We start from the raw sequence: 18,775 nt of genomic DNA, 5'->3' as shown, positions 1-18,775 counted from the left end.
AAAATTTAAATCTAATTTAACACTTTTAATACAACAATCTCTCAAAAACAAATTACGAGGCCCAATATTTTGAAGTTAAATAATTAATGCTAAGGCCCACTACTTAAAGTGTTCTTCTCCAATGCTTTGTCTCTATATTTCTGAAAATCTCACATAGCAGTCGAGAAAATATCTGGGTGAACAGCGGACAACAGCGTGGGGTTACTGACTCCGCCTCCGGCCAAGCCCCCGCTGGAGCGGCGGCTTGGCCTGAGCTAGGTCTGTCCCTGGGCCAGGCGCCACTTTTTCTGCCTGCTCTTAGGCAAGAGCACAACACCCACAGCTGTGCTCTTCCGTAAGGACGAGCACAAGGGTCCCACCATTCCATTATTCGATTTAAATAAAAATATTTTCACAAAATTAAAATACATTACACATACCCGGAATAATATTACAAAATACATTAAAAATTAAAAATTACATAATTAAAATCCTAAAAATTAAAATTTTCATAATTAAACTCCTAAAAATTAAAAATTACATAATTAAATTCGTAAAATTAAAAAAAAACCACTACTCGTTGCCGAATTTCGCCCACATGTGTTTGATTAGGTCTTCTTGTAGCTCAACGTGGGTTCGGGTATCGCGCATTGTGTGCCTTGTTTCGATCCTCTCACCCATCGTCGTATGCACACCTCGGCGTGGGGGAGACCTCGTGGTTGAGCTTCCGGCTTCATCCTCGTCGTAGAAGCTAGCCGCCCTCGGTCCTTCGTCGGCTATAATCATGTTGCGTAAGATAATACACGTATACATGATGTCGGTGATATTATTCACGTACCACAGCCGAGCCGGGGCCTTCACAATGTTGAATCGTGCTTGAAGGATCCCAAAGGCTCTTTTAACGTCTTTCCTCGCGGACTCTTGACGCTGCGCAAAAAGAACCCGTCTCGGGTCTTGCGGGTTGCTGAGCGTCTTCACGAAAGTCGACCACCTTGGGTAGATACCATCGGTGAGATAGTAACCCATGTGGTATGTTGAAGTTCCAATTTGTTTGTTGGGCCTGCCTCTCGACTCTAATGTCGAATGACTAGACTCAGGAGTAAGCAAGTGTGCACATTTGAGAATTAATGCAAGGCTCGGTCCAGACACAACGCTCCTTAAATCCACTGGATCACTGGGTCCAGGAACTCAAGAGAACTACAGTGTTTTTGTCGTTGGACACACTCGACTCCCCTTCAAAAATAAATCCCTCAACCCGAATACTATGAATTAGTATAGGGAAGTGGGGTCGATCCCACAGAGATGGATTCGCAGGGTAGTGCTAAGAGACTACGGAAATAAACGGCTGCTGCCACGCAAAGGGGTTGAGATTTGAACTACCACTAGATCTAGGCAAGAAATGTAAACGCTAGACCTAGGACACAGAAAACTTACTCGAATCAGACATCAAATCCGAAAGACACAATCACTTCCTTGACTGAGTAAATAACTAACTGATTGAGACTAGGCAGAATGAATAAAACAGCGGGGAACATGATTCCAAATATAGCAAGTACGGTAAAAAGCTGCAGATAACAGATCAGCTCCAGCTAGCTTCGCATGCAAAGTTCCTAACAGATTCAGAAACGCAAATGCAGAAAACAGAGCATACTCCCAGATTCGATCAGAACATAGAAATTGAGATGCCGGAAACTTGCTACAAATCGGAAATAAACCAGATCTACGTAAACTAGGCGGAATGAAATGAAAACACGTAAGCTAGGCATGAAATTTAAACACTCCTGCTCAGAATCACGTCGGACGCTTAATCCACTCCGGATCCAAGCAATCCAAACTCAACAATCAACTAAATCAACTCCATAACTCCGATTCTAACAGATCTGCTCCGATCACCGCCAAATTCAATCAATCAAGAACAATCTGCAAACAAATCACAAACTCCAGCAAAACCCAACCTCCAATTCATCCAAAAACAGAACCATTCTTCAGATCCAAACGAAAAATATCAGCAAATAATCAGAAACCAACTGCAAAAAAAATAAACAACTCCGACAATCCAACTCGACATCAAGCGAACTCAACCAGCAAACCAGAAATGAACACAATAGACATAAGCGAAAGTAAAAATCTGGAATAAAACAGGAAATATTGGTTAACAAAAGAAAACCGAGCTTCGAACAGCGAAGCTCGGCGGAATCAGTGTAAATAGCAACGGAAATGTAAATTGTTTCTTCGCCCTTGAACTAGGGCGGTGTTACAACCCTCGAACCACTCTCGGAAAGCTAAAACGTGAACCCCAGCCAAGTGCTAACTGGAATCTCTCGCGAATTTGGAGTCAAGTGTGTGGAAAGGTGAATCGAGCAAGGGGCTGTTAGTGAGGCCTCCACCGAGAAAGTCCCTCCAGCCTGCATGCTTCTCCCTTTTATAGATGCGGACATAGCCTTCTAGAGTTTTCGTAGAAATCCCTATTCTACCCTTCAACTCCGAGGCTTCCTCCGTCTAGCAATTTTCTTCCAATTGTTCACCCTTTCGCCAGTTTCCTAGGACCATGCAAGCGTCCTCTTCTTTTCCTGGATCTGGCGAAAAACTTCACATACCTGACTTAATTCAATGCGTTAGACCCAGTAATTTCATGAAATGAACCCCTAGACCGATGCATGAACTTAGCCTTATCAAACTGCTCACACTTAAACCATGCTTGTCCTCAAGTATGAAAGACAAGAAAATAGGAATAAGGCGAATTTCAATGCATGGTTGCCAAGTAAAACTTAAAAAAAAAAATGAAAACAAAACAAACTCCTAGACCTAAGCAACTACGGACTTAGAAAAGAAAATAACACAAAGAACAGAAACACAACAAAACAAACAAGCATGAACTAGTTTCGAATTTTTAAGCTACTATCCCCACAAGTTTAAGTTCAATCTGATCGATTACAGTCTTCAAATCTTCCCCCTTCCTTCGTCTGCCTAAACGGTCTGTCAGTTAGTCAAGATAGCCTATTGATTTCCCATCTGTTAGGTTCGCTCGATCACTCATTCCTCACCAGGGATGTTAGGATCAAAAACGCTCCAAAGTTAGAGTTATACCACTGATGCGTCGGGTTATGAGAGTTTTCTCCCTATTCTTCCTCCTTTCCTATGAATTTCCCTGGGCCAGGCTACGATTTTTTTTTACTTCCTCATTTTTCTGTATTACGACCCCTTTCCCCTGGACTTCGTCCAGCTTATTCCTCCTATTTCCTCTTTTCTTTTTTTTTCCCTGGACTTCGTCCAGCTTATACCTCCGGTTTCTGGACTTCGTCCAGCTTATTCCTACGGTTTCTGGACTTCGTCCAGCTTATTCCTCCTTGACCCATTTTTTTTCTCCTTCATACTCTACTCCCTAAGCATCAAGTGATAGCCCATTGTTTCATGTTAGCTCTAAAAGTGTTTAGGCTTATAACTCTCTTTATAGTAGGGCTGTACAGCTAGGTTATCTAAGGCGTTTTCCATCGTCCTAACTTCATTCAGATCGCATTCGGCTTATTAAGGAAGAAAGTGTCAAAGTTGATCTGCTTTCTCTCTTCAATCACTCTTACTAAGGGGATCTTGCCTTATTATCTAGCTAGCTCATGCGAAGCACACATCCTAAGACACAAAAACGATACTTACTCTCCCCCGTCCCGCTTCACTCAAGCTTGTCCCCAAGCCATCGTAGTGAAGGGGGGAAAAGGGAAGTACTAACAGCAGACTGATAAAGCAAACAACAACAAACACAAATACAGAGCAAAACTTCTCACACTTAGACCGAGCATCGGGCTAAGTGGGAGAAGGCGCAACAAACAAACTAAGGCATGCAAAAAAAAAACAAAACACCCTCTTCTCACACTTAGACCAAAAGTTGGGCTAAGTGTAAGAAAGGCAACACATATGTACAATTACAGAGCATGCTGGCATATAAGAACACAAACAAAACGGAAAAGAAAATAAAAAAAATAAGGGTTACTTGGCTCCGTGGGGGGTTCAATTCGGGGTCTGGCCCCCGCGAGGGCCAGACTTTGGTGGCGCTGTCTGGTGGGTCTCCGGTTGTGGTACACTAGAAGACGGAGCAGCTTGTACGGATTTTCCCATTACGGTTGCAAACATGGCGAATGCCTCCATCGCCTTCTCCGCACCCCCAAATTTCTGGAATAGCTCGGCCATAAACGCCGCCGCCCCAGAGTCGGCGGACCCTGAGGTGCTTCCGGTTCCTTGTTTGTTTTCCATGGATGTTGTTTTGGGGAATTTTTGTAAAGAATTTGGGGCGGAATTAGCAAATTAGGGTTAGAGAGAGTAAAAGGGGAGAGGAAATTGGGGATTTTTGTGTTTGTGAATATTGGAGAGAGAATAGGTAACGAAAAATAAAAAAAGCAAAACGATTATAGTGTAGGCATGAGAGAGGACGTTTTGGCAGGCGGTTGCAGGTGATGACGCTTGCGACCGTACGCCTCCCCATAAAGTGCCTTTTGAAATCCGAACCGGTGCCAACTCCCTCCAAAATTTTTACTCCACAACTCCTTACCCCTGTGAATTCCTTCTGCAAAATCACACTTAGAGAAAAACATTAAACTAAAAATTGAAACGCCAGACTCCCCGGGTCTAGGGTATGACAGTATCAAAAACATTCCTTAAGGAGTCTGGTATTTCGAAAATATTTTTGGAAGATTATTTTTTTTTATTTGTTTGGGTTTTTCTTGATTTAAAGAAAGCAATTGAATATTTACAATTTATGTTCAAGTGTTCCCAAGATTCCCTAGGTCAGGTCATGCTAAAACTTCTTGGATGCTGGACCTAGGAAATTTCTAAGAACACTCACTTCCCAGATCTATTAGGCGATATCATGGAGTGCGCGTAGTGGTACTTCATCCACTACACACATCTCCGAGCTATCCCTAAATACCTTTACCCTATGACCGTTAACAAGAAAAGGAGTTGAGTTTGAAGAACTTCCCTGGATTTCTACAGCTCCATTTGCACGCAGACTCACAACAGTGTATGGCCCAATCCATTTGGACTTTAACTTACCAGGCATTAGCTTGAGCCGGGATTGGAATAGAAGAACCTTCTGCCCGACTTGCAATTCCTTGACCCGGAGGTTCTTGTCATGCCAGAGTCTCGTTTTCTCTTTGTACCACATCGCCGATTCATATGACTCCAGCCTTAGCTCCTCCAACTCCTGCAGCTGCAATTTCCTCTCTTCCTCGCAGGATTCGGGTCTCATGTTTATCTCCTTGACCGCCCAATATGCTCGGTGTTCTACTCCCACGGGCAAGTGACACATTTTGCCGAACACAAGCCTATATGGTGACATCCCAATAGGCGTCTTGTATGCCGTCCGGTAAGCCCATAGTGCGTCTCCAAGCCTCTTACTCCAGTCTTTCCTGGACGGATTAGCCGTCTTTTCCAGTATCGCCTTTATTTCTCTGTTGGATATTTCCGCCTGGCCGTTGGATTGAGGATGATAAGGTGTAGACAGTCTGTGGTGGACACCATATTTTCTCATCAGAGCTTCAATAGTCCGGTTGCGGAAGTGCGTCCCATTGTCAGATATTATAGCTCTGGGCACTCCGTACCTGTTGAAAATGTTAGCTCTAAGAAACTTTGCTACCTCCTTAGCTTCACACGAGGTGGTTGCTTTTGCCTCTATCCACTTTGACACATAATCCACTGCCACAAGTATGTAAGTGTTCCCGTATGAAGATGGAAATGGACCCATGAAGTCCATCCCCCAAACATCGAAGATCTCACACACAATCACTGGAACTTGCGGCATCTCATCCCTCATGGATATTCCCCCGGTCTGTTGACACCTCTCACAATTCTGACAAAACTCGAACGCATCCCTATGCAATGTAGGCCAGTAAAAACCACTGTCTAACACCTTCCTTTCGGTCTTCCTAGGTCCAAAGTGACCTCCACAAGCTAGGGCATGGCAATGATTCAGCACATCCCTCTGTTCCCACTCCGGGATACACCTCCGGATCACTTGGTCGGCTCCCATTCGCCATAAGTACGGGTCATCCCAGAAATAGTACGTGGCTTCGCTCTTCAATTTCATCTTCTGGGCCCGAGAGATTACTTGCGAACTGGGCACTTCTCCAGTGACTAAGTAATTCGCCAGGTCTGCGAACCATGGCTCAGCGTTTTGATGGCATTTCCCTTTTTCGACATCCCCTGGACCTGTTAACTCCATAACCTCCTCCCAGCTGATAGGTCGAGGAATTTTTTTCACGTAGTACAAATGTTCCTCAGGGAATGCGTCCGGTATTGCTTCCTCGGTCTCCCCTTGAAATATCCTGCTCAAATGATCGGCTACTTTATTTTCAGTTCCCTTTTTATCTCTAACTTCCCAATCGAATTCTTGCAAAAGCAACACCCAACGGATTAATCTCGGCTTGGATTCTTTCTTCGCCAGAAAGTACTTTATTGCAGCGTGATCAGTGAAGACTATCACCCTCGACCCAAGCAAATATGGTCGGAATTTTTCAAAAGAGTACACGACTGCCAACGTTTCCTTCTCCGTGGTGTCATAGTTTTTCTGGGCCTGGTTGAGCGTTTTTGATGCATAGAAAATTACGTAACTTTTTCCGTCAACTCTTTGACCTAGCACCGCCCCTACTGCATAGTCACTCGCGTCGCACATTATTTAAAATGGCAAACTCCAATCGGGTGCTCGGATAATGGGAGCCGATACTAGTCTATCTTTCAGTAGTTGAAAAGCCTTTATGCACTCCTCATTGAAAACAAACTCAACATCATTGTGCAGCAAATGAGTGAGTGGCTGAGCAATCTTCGCAAAATCCTTTATGAATCTTCTATAAAATCCTGCGTGCCCTAGGAATCCTCTTACCTCATTCTGGTTCGTCGGGTAAGGCAGTTTTGATATCACCTCAATCTTTGCCTGGTCTACCTGTATAACTTTTTCCGAGACTACGTGCCCTAGGACAATTCCCTCAGGGACCATAAAGTGGCATTTCTCGAAGTTCAAAACCAAATGTTTTTCCTGGCACCTTCTCAATACTTTATCCAAACTAGCCAAACATGAGTCAAATGAATTCCCGTACACAGTGAAGTCGTCCATAAAAATCTCGATGCAGTCCTCCAAAAGATCCGAGAAGATACTCATCATACACCGCTGAAAAGTGCCTGGCGCATTGCACAGGCCAAACGGCATCCTCCTGTAAGCATACGTGCCGAAAGGACACGTGAAAGTTGTCTTCTCCTGGTCCTCGGGATCCACATAGATTTGAAAATACCCACTATACCCGTCTAGGAAACAGAAATATTGCTTGCCCGCCAGCCTTTCCAGCATCTGGTCAATGAAAGGTAGAGGGAAATGGTCTTTCTTGGTCACTTCATTTAACTTCCTATAATCGATGCACATCCTCCACCCAGTGACTAGTCTGGTGGGCACCAATTCATTCTTGTCGTTCTTGACCACCTGTATTCCTGACTTCTTGGGTACCATATGGACTGGACTCACCCATTCACTGTCTGGTATGGAATAAATGATTCCTAGGGAGAGTAGTTTCAATACTTCCTTCAGCACTTCATCCCTCATGTTAGGATTCAATTTGCGTTGAGGATCTCTGCAAGCTTTTGCTCCTTCCTCCAAACGGATGTGATGCATGCACAAATCTGGACTGATTCCTACCAGGTCAGAGAGTGTCCACCCAATAGCCTTCTTGTTTCTTCGGATTACCTTCAGCAGTTCCTCTTCTTGTCCTTCGGTCAAGCTGCTGTTGATAATAACAGGGAAAGTTTCGTTCTCCTCTATATAAGCATACTTTAGGCCTGGTGGAAGTGTTTTCAGCTCTTTCTTGGGAACATTTTTTTCCTGGGGCAAGGGATTTTTCTCTGTTTCTTCCGTAGTCATTCCCTTCCTCGACCCAGCAGAACCTTCCACACTCGCCACATACGGTGTCTTTCTTGACCTAACTAGTTCCGGATTTGCACAGAATTCCAGAATTGCTTCAGCTAACTCCTCATCAGATAACTCACTTGTGTTCATTGCTTGACACCAACTGGCTACCTCTCTATCAATGGCATGACTCATCTCGGAGTTCTCAACCTGTTCCTGCATTAATTCGGTCTCAAGGTATTCCTGGACCAAGGGGTTAATAACATCTATAACATGCAGGTTTTCAACGTCAAGAGGTTTCTTCATTGCCTCATCTATACTGAATGTATATTTCTCCCCATTATAATCAAGGCAAATGGTTCCATCGAAAACATCAATGATAGTTTTAGCGGTACGTAGGAAAGGTCTCCCTAAAAGTACTCCGCCCGACTCAGCAGACTCATTATCACTCATCTTAATCACATGGAAATCAGCAGGGTACAAGAAGTCATGTACCCTGACTATCACATTCTCAAGCACCCCTTTAGGACAGATGCATGACCTATCCGCCAATTGAATCACAACTTTCGTATCTACCATGCCTACCCCAACCAACTTCTTGTATAACACGTTTATCGACGCACCTAAATCACACATAGCATGCTCGATTTTCACGTCACCAATAGAGATGGGTAAGGTGAACATACCTGGGTCATTGCATTTTGAAGGCATCTTCCTCTTCTGAATTACTGCAGAGACATTCTCGCCTATCAGAATTTTCCCACTGGGCCTAGCCTTCCCAGCTATAAATTCCTTGATGAACTTGCTAAAGACTGGCATCTTCAGGGCCTGTAAAAATGGCAGATTGATTTCCAACTTCCCAAAAATGTCCATGAAGTCTACCGGTTCTTCCTTCTGTTTCTTGGCTTCCCCCCGACTTGGAAAAGGTTTCAGTCGCTTCCCTGCTCCGGTAGAACTTTCAGCTGATAACTCTCCAGTTTCTTTTCCCACTGCCTCTTCTTCCAACTCCGGCTCTGGGTCGAGTAAGAATGGTTCGGTCGGTCTAGGCAATTGTTTCTCCAAATCTTTTTCCTCAAGATCATCCTCGACCAAGGGACTTCCTCCCTCCAAGTGTCTGGGTCTGGGAGTTGTATCCTCTTTCTTCTTGCCTTCCTTAGGATCTGTCCCCTCCTTTGTTCTCACCACCGGTCCCTCATATCCTTTCCCGGACCTCAAGGTAATCTGACTTATATTAGCTCTATCAGGTGGCCTTACTGAGGCCGGAATTTTTCCTTCGTTTCCCCGCATGTCACTCAAAGAAGTGGCTATTTGGGACAGTTGCTTAGCCAACATATCCATGGCTGCTTTCTGTTCTTGCTGAGCGTCTTGAAGCTTGTGCACTACGTCATTGTTCGATTGCAGGTTGTTTTGCATATGTTGCTGAGAACTGACGAGGTCGTGCACCATATCATCGATACTTTTTGGTGGTTTCGGGGGCTGACTGGGCCCTGGCCCTATACTCAGAGTTGGTCCACTCACTTGATTCTGACGAGTGTTTCCTTGACCGCCTGAAGAGTTATTGTATTGATTTCCTTGGCCCTGGTAATTGTTCTGAAAATTCCTTTGGTGTGGTGGTACATAAGAGTTCCCCTGATTGCTCTTATTTCTGTTTCCCCAGTTTGGGTGGTCTCCTTGGTTACGATTGATCCAGTTGCCCTGCCCTTTGTCTTTCGGGCTGAGGTGCAAACTGCTGACTTTGTTGTGGTGCCAGCTGATTCTGTTCATTGTCAGTCCATCTGAAATTTGGATGGTTTCTCCAACGCGCATCTCTCTGTCTCTCTGGATTCCAACTCCCATCGGGATTCCAACTTCCCATTGCATTGACCTGGGCCTGATAATCTCCTTCCTGGGTCCCGTAATATTGTTGCATTTGATTATCTCCTGGTCCAGGAGATTTCTCCTTCCCTTGTGAAGCCATTGGAATCGTCTTTTCAATCGCGTTCAAAAGAGCCTTCTCGAGCCTATCAATCCTTGCTTCGACTTTGTCATCTTCTTGTTCTCTCACAGCATGCACCGATCCTCTTTTCACTGCATTCCTAGGGTTATCGTACGCCTTCTTAGCGTCAATCAACTTCCCTAGGATCTCTCTTGCCTCACTTCCCCTTTTTCTTGTGAAATTTCCCCCACTCGAGGAGTTCATTAAGTCCTTTGACTCGGGAGTTGCTCCTTCGTAAAACAGAGAGTAGGTCTCTGCCTCTATCATTCGGTGATTCGGGCATGCATCCAACAACCCCTTAAATCTCGACCAATACTGACTCAACGATTCATCGTAATCTTGCTTACACTCTAGTATTTCTTTCTTAAGTGCATTCGTCTTGTTGGATGGGAAGAAATAATCTAAGAATTCTAACTTGAAGTCCCTCCACGTGCGGATAGAATCCGGAGGCAACCTCAATAGCCACGTATTAGCTTCCCCCTTCAAGGTAAACGGAATCGCTCGTAGGCGATAATCCTCCTCTGTTGCATCATTCGGCCTCTTCTGAATACCACATAACTTACTGAATTCATTTAAGAACTCATACGGACACTCATTTCTACGCCCAGAGAATGTCGGCAAGATGCCGAGTACGTTTGTCTTGATCTCGATAGTCCTCTGGCGTGGATTCATCACTATAGCTTGAGCTGGTTCTCCATCTAAATGGGCAGTGAGAGAGCCGATTTCTGGATCTGGGTCTACCACCTGCGCCATGACTACTTCCTCTTCTTCCCCTGTTTCTGACTCTGTTTCTGATTCGGGTGGTGATTCTGGATCTTCGCGTCCTGATGACGTCCAAGATTCGTCGCTAGTAAATTCACTCGGAAACGGGCCTCACGTAGTGAACCCTGATCTGGTGGTCACAGTAGAGACTGTATCCTTAACTTGCCAATCAAACCGACCGTGTTTCCACCCAGATGAGTTGCTCCAGTAGGTAGACCTTGAGCCTCTGCTCATAAACTGCAAACAAAAGAGAAAGAAAACAAATCAAAACTATTTACACCACAGACTCTGAACACTAACACTAAGCACGCCATCCATCCCCGGCAACGGCGCCATTTGAAGTTCCAATTTGTTTGTTGGGCCTGCCTCTCGACTCTAATGTCGAATGACTAGACTCAGGAGTAAGCAAGTGTGCACATTTGAGAATTAATGCAAGGCTCGGTCCAGACACAACGCTCCTTAAATCCACTGGATCACTGGGTCTAGGAACTCAAGAGAACTACAGTGTTTTTGTCGTTGGACACACTCGACTCCCCTTCAAAAATAAATCCCTCAACCCGAATACTATGAATTAGTATAGGGAAGTGGGGTCGATCCCACAGAGATGGATTCGCAGGGTAGTGCTAAGAGACTACGGAAATAAACGGCTGCTGCCACGCAAAGGGGTTGAAATTTTAACTACCACTAGATCTAGGCAAGAAATGTAAACGTTAGACCTAGGACACAGAAAACTTACTCGAATCAGACATCAAATCCGAAAGACACAATCACTTCCTTGACTGAGTAAATAACTAACTGATTGAGACTAGGCAGAAAGAATAAAACAGCGGGGAACATGATTCCAAATATAGCAAGTACGGTAAAAAGCTGCAGATAACAGATCAGCTCCAGCTAGCTTCGCATGCAAAGTTCCTAACAAATTCAGAAACGCAAATGCAGAAAACAGAGCATACTCCCAGATTCGATCAGAACATAGAAATTGAGATGCCGGAAACTTGCTACGAATCGGAAATAAACCAGATCTACGTAAACTAGGCGGAATGAAATGAAAACACGTAAGCTAGGCATGAAATTTAAACACTCCTGCTCAGAATCACGTCGGACGCTTAATCCACTCCGGATCCAAGCAATCCAAACTCAACAATCAACTAAATCAACTCCATAACTCCGATTCTAACAGATCTGCTCCGATCACCGCCAAATTCAATCAATCAAGAACAATCTGCAAACAAATCACAAAGTCCAGCAAAACCCAACCTCCAATTCATCCAAAAACAGAACCATTCTTCAGATCCAAACGAAAAATATCAGCAAATAATCAGAAACCAACCAACTGCAAAAAAAATAAACAACTCCGACAATCCAACTCGACATCAAGCGAACTCAACCAGCAAACCAGAAATGAACACAATAGACATAAGCGAAAGTAAAAATCCGGAATAAAACAGGAAATATTGGTTAACAAAAGAAAACCGAGCTTCGAACAGCGAAGCTCGGCGGAATCAGTGTAAATAGCAACGGAAATGTAAATTGTTTCTTCGCCCTTGAACTAGGACGGTGTTACAACCCTCGAACCACTCTCGGAAAGCTAAAACGTGAACCCCAGCCAAGTGCTAACTGGAATCTCTCGCGAATTTTGAGTCAAGTGTGTGGAAAGGTGAATCGAGCAAGGGGCTGTTAGTGAGGCCTCCACCGAGAAAGTCCCTCCAGCCTGCATGCTTCTCCCTTTTATAGATGCGGACATAGCCTTCTAGAGTTTTCGTAGAAATCCCTATTCTACCCTTCAACTCCGAGGCTTCCTCCGTCTAGCAATTTTCTTCCAATTGTTCACCCTTTCGCCAGTTTCCTAGGACCATGCAAGCGTCCTCTTCTTTTCCTAGATCTGGCGAAAAACTTCACATACCTGACTTAATTCAATGCGTTAGACCCAGTAATTTCATGAAATGAACCCCTAGACCGATGCATGAAATTAGCCTTATCATATGTATTTCCGTTGACGGTGAAGTCGATCGCCGGTGCTACACCATTCAACACATCATTGAAGAGGGGTGAAGAATAAAGCACGTTCAAGTCGTTGTTGGATCCCGCAACGCTGAAATATGCAAGCCAAATCCATAGGCGGTAGTCGGCGACCGCTTCAAGGATAAGTGTTGGGCCGCCGCCTTTGTGACCGCTTAAGTGTTGCCCCCTCCAAGCAGTCGGACAATTCTTCCACCTCCAATGCATGCAGTCAATGCTGCCAAGCATTCCGGGAAAGCCATGTACTGATTCGTGAAGATGAAGCAACCGTTGGCAATCATTGGTGGTGGGTGCCCGAAGGAATTCATCACCGAAAGCTGTACGAACGGCCTCACAAAAATTTTTAAGACAAAGGATTCCAGTGGACTCACCGACATGCAAATACTCGTCGAAGAGGTCGGCCGTTTGCCCAGTAGCGAGTTGTCGGATGGCACACGTACACTTCAGCAACGCCAAGATACTTTGCCGACCGGCTGCATCTGGACCTGTTTGGAAGAATTCAACACAGGCGGACAATGTGTTGCCAATACGCATAAACAAGAGCTTTGACAAGCGAAAACGACGCCTGAAGTAATCTTCCGGAAACCGCGGCGGGTCGGCAAAATAGTCGGCAACGAGCCTTTCGTGGGTTCCCTCCCGGTCACGATGGATGTAGCGGCGAGTTGATCTAGTTGGTTGAGGAGAAGGGGTGGGGGTATTCGCTGCGACATATGCTTCATAAGCGGCACGATGTTGTTCGTAGTATTCTTGTTCTTCGAGCTCCGCTTCTACAATAAGATGGGTGAAATCCATTTGAGGTTTTGAGTGAGAGATGAATATGTAGATAAGTTGTATGAAAAATATGAATGAGAGATCAGTGAGAGATGATTTGATGTGAAAAATGGATGATGAATGTGTGTATTTATAGATGATTTTGGGGAAAAAAATAAAAAATAAATAAATAAAATAGAGAAAAACGGGCAAAAAAACGGCCATTTTTTGGGATTGGGAAAATATTTTTTTTATTTTTTGGTATTATTTTCGATTTTTTAAGATAATAAAAAAAATAATTTTCCAACGGATAAGCCGTTGGCCAATCAGACGCTGCCACGTCGCCTGCTCGCTGGCACAGACGTGCTCGATGCATCGAGCACGTCCGTGCCAGCGGAACGAGCGTAGTGGCGATGCATCGAGCACGTCCGTGCCAGCGGAACGAGCGCACGTCCGTGCCAGCGAAACGAGCGCAGTGGCGGATACCATCTCTGTGCCGCTGACACGGACGGACGGACGGTGCAGTGCTCACCGTTGCAGATGCTCTTAGATTTGATAGTGGGTCTTTTGTGGATGGGATATATGGTTTATCCACTTTTAGCAAATCTAAATCAATATTTTTATGTTATACTTCCTTTCTAAATATTTATCAATCAATTACTTTTCATTTATCAATAACGTACATGAAATAAATCAACAAATTTAATTTAAACTAATTGGACCACTTATTGAGGCACTAAGAGCATAAGAAGACACATGGCCCGTTATGCCACCTTGTCACGGCATGTGATCCAAACCTGGGGAGACATACGCCGAGATAGCACGCTATAGCCAGTGGCGGACGCAAAAAAAATTGTGGTAGGGGCTGAACTGTATATACTTTCTTGTTCGTGAATAATTATCCCATATTTTCTTATAGTCCATCGTCGAAGAATAATTTTATGTAAATTAATATATAAAGTAGGAGTATTACACAAATTTCATGATTTTTTCCACTCATATTTCTCTAGAATTCTTAGAACTCGAACATAAATATAATAAAAAAATTAAAATAATATATCACGGACGGAGAATATTTTTATAGTAATATATAGCATATATATTTGAGAAAAATATATATGTATTAAACAAAATATTAAAATTTCAATTAAAACACTTCAAAATCTAATTATAGAATTACAAACTCGGCATCTTAAACTTAAATCATGTGAAGATCAATTATTTTTCAATTAATTTCAAAATCTAATTATAGAATTACAAACTCGACATCTTAAACTTAAATCATGTGAAGATCAATTATTTTTCAATTAATTACAAATCCTATACGAAATAAATTACACATTCAATCCATGATATTTTTTCAATTTTCATTTTTAATTTTTATACCAATAAAGTAAATATTAAAAATTCTTATAAAATGAATATTTACATAATTGAATTGAAAAGAAAATTAATAAAAAGTTTAATTAATCACTAAACTTAATTACAAAATAAAAGTATCAACCAATTTAAAAATGTGAGACGCGCACGGCTCTAATTTCTAAAACTAAAATAACACTAATTAAAAATATCATTTATTAGCATTATTCACTTTGGGAATTGATTGAGTCATCTTCTTCCCCAAAAATATATCAGCCATTTTTATTTAACTTAAGTTCAATTCCTCACGAACACATACAACAGCCATTTTAAAAGTTCAGCCCTTCCTATCATTCAACTTTCAGAGATTTATTCTTCATTGGCATTAATTTGGTGAGGGCTGATATGAGTACATGAAAATTTTGAAGTTTTTTAAAGTAGAAAAAAACATAAAAAATACTCTCTCCGTTTCTTCATAGTTGAGGCAAAACTTTTCAGCACGGAATTTAAGAAATGGATGTTGAATGTGTTAAATAAATAGATAAAAAAAGTAAGAGAGAGAAAAAAGTAGAGAGAATAAAGTAGAAAGTGAATAAAGTAAGAAAGAGAAAAAAGTTTTTTTTTTTAAAAAAATTTAACTCCTATATGAAGGAGAAAATTACAAATAAACTCCTATACTATAGAAAGGAGGAATTATAATTGATGTTAAGAGGGCTCGAACTCGGCACCTCATACATTAATGTCTAAGCTCCTTGCCACTAGGACAAAAGCTCTGGACAAGAAAGAGAAAAAAGTTACTATATATGGAAATGACTCAACTATGAGGGAATTTCCCAAAATGAAAAAATAACTCAACTATGGAGAAACGGGGGGAGTACTTCTTGGGAGGGGCTTAAGCCCTTGCCCCTCCCTTACTGTATCCGCCAATGGCTATAGCTTGTCGTTCGCGACGGACCTGTGCTTTATCGTTTTTTATTCGATTTTTTATTTAAATGTTTTTTTATAAATCTGATCAGAAAATTTTTTTAAGCTTTATTAATCATCATTTGAATTTTGTCCCGAACATATTAATTTATTGTTTATGATTTTATCCCACCTGGTTGATGTTGTCCTAACTCCAAACTAGTGTCAAAAAAGGTGAAACTGTAGAGAGTGGAACTGGAGGGAAAGCATAGAGAGAAAAGCCGGATGCACGCAATCCATCAACGATTTTTCAATTGAATTCTCTACAGTTGCATTTTCCACGTATATAGATAACACTCACTTTGCTCATTGTCGCTCTTTACTCATCATCTCTTTCTACAAACAGAGCCCCGATTTCTGAAATTTCCGGCCACCGAAATGGCCGCGAACGCTTCTTCTGCGGCGGAAGAGCCCGCAGGCCCGAGATCGAGGCCCAGATTGGAGGATATACCGGAATCATGTGTCGCCCTAGTGCTATCCTACCTCGACCCGCCCGAGATCGCCAAGATGGCCCGTATTAATCGGGCTTTCCGGGCAGCGTCTGTTAGAATATTCCATAGAATATGGGAATAAAATAACTGTAATTAGGGAACAAATCATAGGATTAGTATGTAATTGATACAATCATAATTAAGGGGATCTCCTTCCATATGTAAATTAGGGCAACTCTCTATATTAAGAGAGTTGCTCCATTCGATCAATAACATACACAGAAATTCCTCCAACCATGTCTTCTATCGTTTCTTCCCTCTCTCGGTTATCACAATTCAGCATGGTACCAGAGCAGGTTGAACAATAGGGACTCAGATTTATATATCATCATCGTCCAAACAAACCAATCTCAAACCTTCTGACCAAGAGGCAGAAAACCTGCATCAAAACAAACACCACGATTATGTCAGATTCAGAGGAACCAAAGGAGACCCCAAATCCAATCATGAACTTCTCAGACGATTTTGCAACAAAATTTGCAGAATTCATCCGGCAGAGCATACAAAGCTCCCCAACTCCACCTCCAAAACCGGCAGCCAACCCGGACAACCTAGGGGAAATTGTTATCTCAACCAAATTATCGGGAGATAACTATCCTCTCTGGGCGAACCTCATCAAACGAGCGATTGGTGGGAAGGGATTATCCTCCCATATATCACGGGATTCAGAGCCACCTCCGACCACCGATCCTAACCGCGCAACATGGCAAAAGTTGGATCACTGTGTGTTCGGGTGGATAATCAATAATATGGAACCCGAACTCGTAAACGAGGTGTCGCAATATCCAACGGCAAAGGAGCTATGGGAGGGATTGGCGGTGACATATGGTAGCGGAGGAGACTCGCTACAGGTCTACGACCTGCAACGAAAGGCGAGCAATATGAAACAGGGGGAGATGACGCTTGAACAACTGTGGAACAAACTCCAAAACATCTGGATGTCAATCGACCGAAAAAAGCCCAACCCGATGAAGTGCGCGGAGGACATCGCAACACACAACAAAGAGACACAAGAAATCCGACTATTCCAATTCTTGATGGCACTCAATGACAGCCATGAATCCACCAGAAGGGAGATCCTCAAAAGGGACCCTCTACCCACTGTAAGGGACGCCTACGCCACCGTCCGCCGCGAAGCTACCAATGACGCAGTACTCAAGCCCGCAACCGCCGATGTACGAGAAACCCAAGTGAACGGAGGCATCGGGGTGGGGCTGGCAGCACGAAGCGGCGGACGGCCCGGGCAGAACCCAAGTCGTGGGGAGGACCGCCGAATTGAAGATGACCGGAACAAATTGGTGTGAAGTCACTGCGGAGGAAGAAAACACACCCGAGATGGGTGTTTCCTCCTAGTCGGGTATCCCGATTGGTGGGATGAAATGAAGAAGAAGAGGGCTGCTCGCAACAGACAGAACCAAGGGAATCGAGGGACCCCAGCCACCGGCGACCGGACTACCGGCGCTGCAAACGCAGTGGGCAGACCCGGCGCGTCGACGACCGGACGAGAGGATGGAGAAGAACCGAGCACAGTGGCGGCGGAAGGTGTTGTGGCCGCGGCTAGGATTTGCAAAGGTATAGAGGGGTTTAATTCAAAATTAAACCCCTCAGCTTCAACACCCTTACATTTTTCACCCCTGAATTTCAATAAAATACACTCAGAACCCCACCCTTTGCCAAACCAGTCCCCCAAGTCTCCAAATTGTGAAAACAGACCCCACCATTCGCATATTATTGGAAAAAGGCCCTCTAGTAGCGAGAAATTTGAAATACAGCCCCAAATACATTGCACAAATCAATTTGCTGCCCTTGAAACTTTATCTACTGCATGTAGTGTCTCCGAAAAACCTTACAGGGACAAAGACTGGATTTTTGATTGTGGAGCAACAGATACTATGTCATTTGACGTGTCTGATTTTACTGGGATTGCTGAATCTAAGAAAAGATATGTCCAGACTGCCAATGGAGAGCTACTCTCAGTTCGAGGAGCAGGCACAATTAAAATCTCGCCTACTCTGAAAATCTCGAACTGCTTATATGTCCCAACACTGTCTCATAAACTGTTATCAATCAGTCATGTCACGAAAGAACTGAATTGCACCTTACTAATGCAACCATCTTTTTGCATGCTACAGGATATCAGTACGGGGACGATTGTTGGGCGTGGCACTGAGCGAGATGGACTCTACTATGTGGATGAGATAGCTCAACAGAGTAGTGCGATGCTGACTCACGGAGCCACGGATCAACAGGCTTGGCTATGGCACCGCCGATTAGGGCATCCGTCATTAGGGTATCTTAAAACTTTATTTCCTAGATTTGATAACATTGCTAGTATGGATTGTGATACCTGTTTTTTGGCCAAGAGCCACAGACACTCCTTTAAGATTAATAACACTCGTATGGATCATGTTTTTTCTCTTATACACTCTGATGTCTGGGGGCCTGCACCAGTTACGGGTAGCCAGGGATTTAAGTATTTTATGCTTTTTATTGATGATTGCTCTCGTATGACATGGGTGTATTTCCTAAATTCTAAATCTGAAGTCTTTGAGAAATTCGAATTGTTTTACACCTATGTTCAAACCCAATATAAGAAGA

This window comes from Salvia splendens, chromosome 13 (genome assembly GCF_004379255.2).
Source record: "Salvia splendens isolate huo1 chromosome 13, SspV2, whole genome shotgun sequence".
Classification (NCBI taxonomy): domain Eukaryota; kingdom Viridiplantae; phylum Streptophyta; class Magnoliopsida; order Lamiales; family Lamiaceae; genus Salvia; species Salvia splendens.
This window is presented reverse-complemented; position numbering follows the sequence as displayed.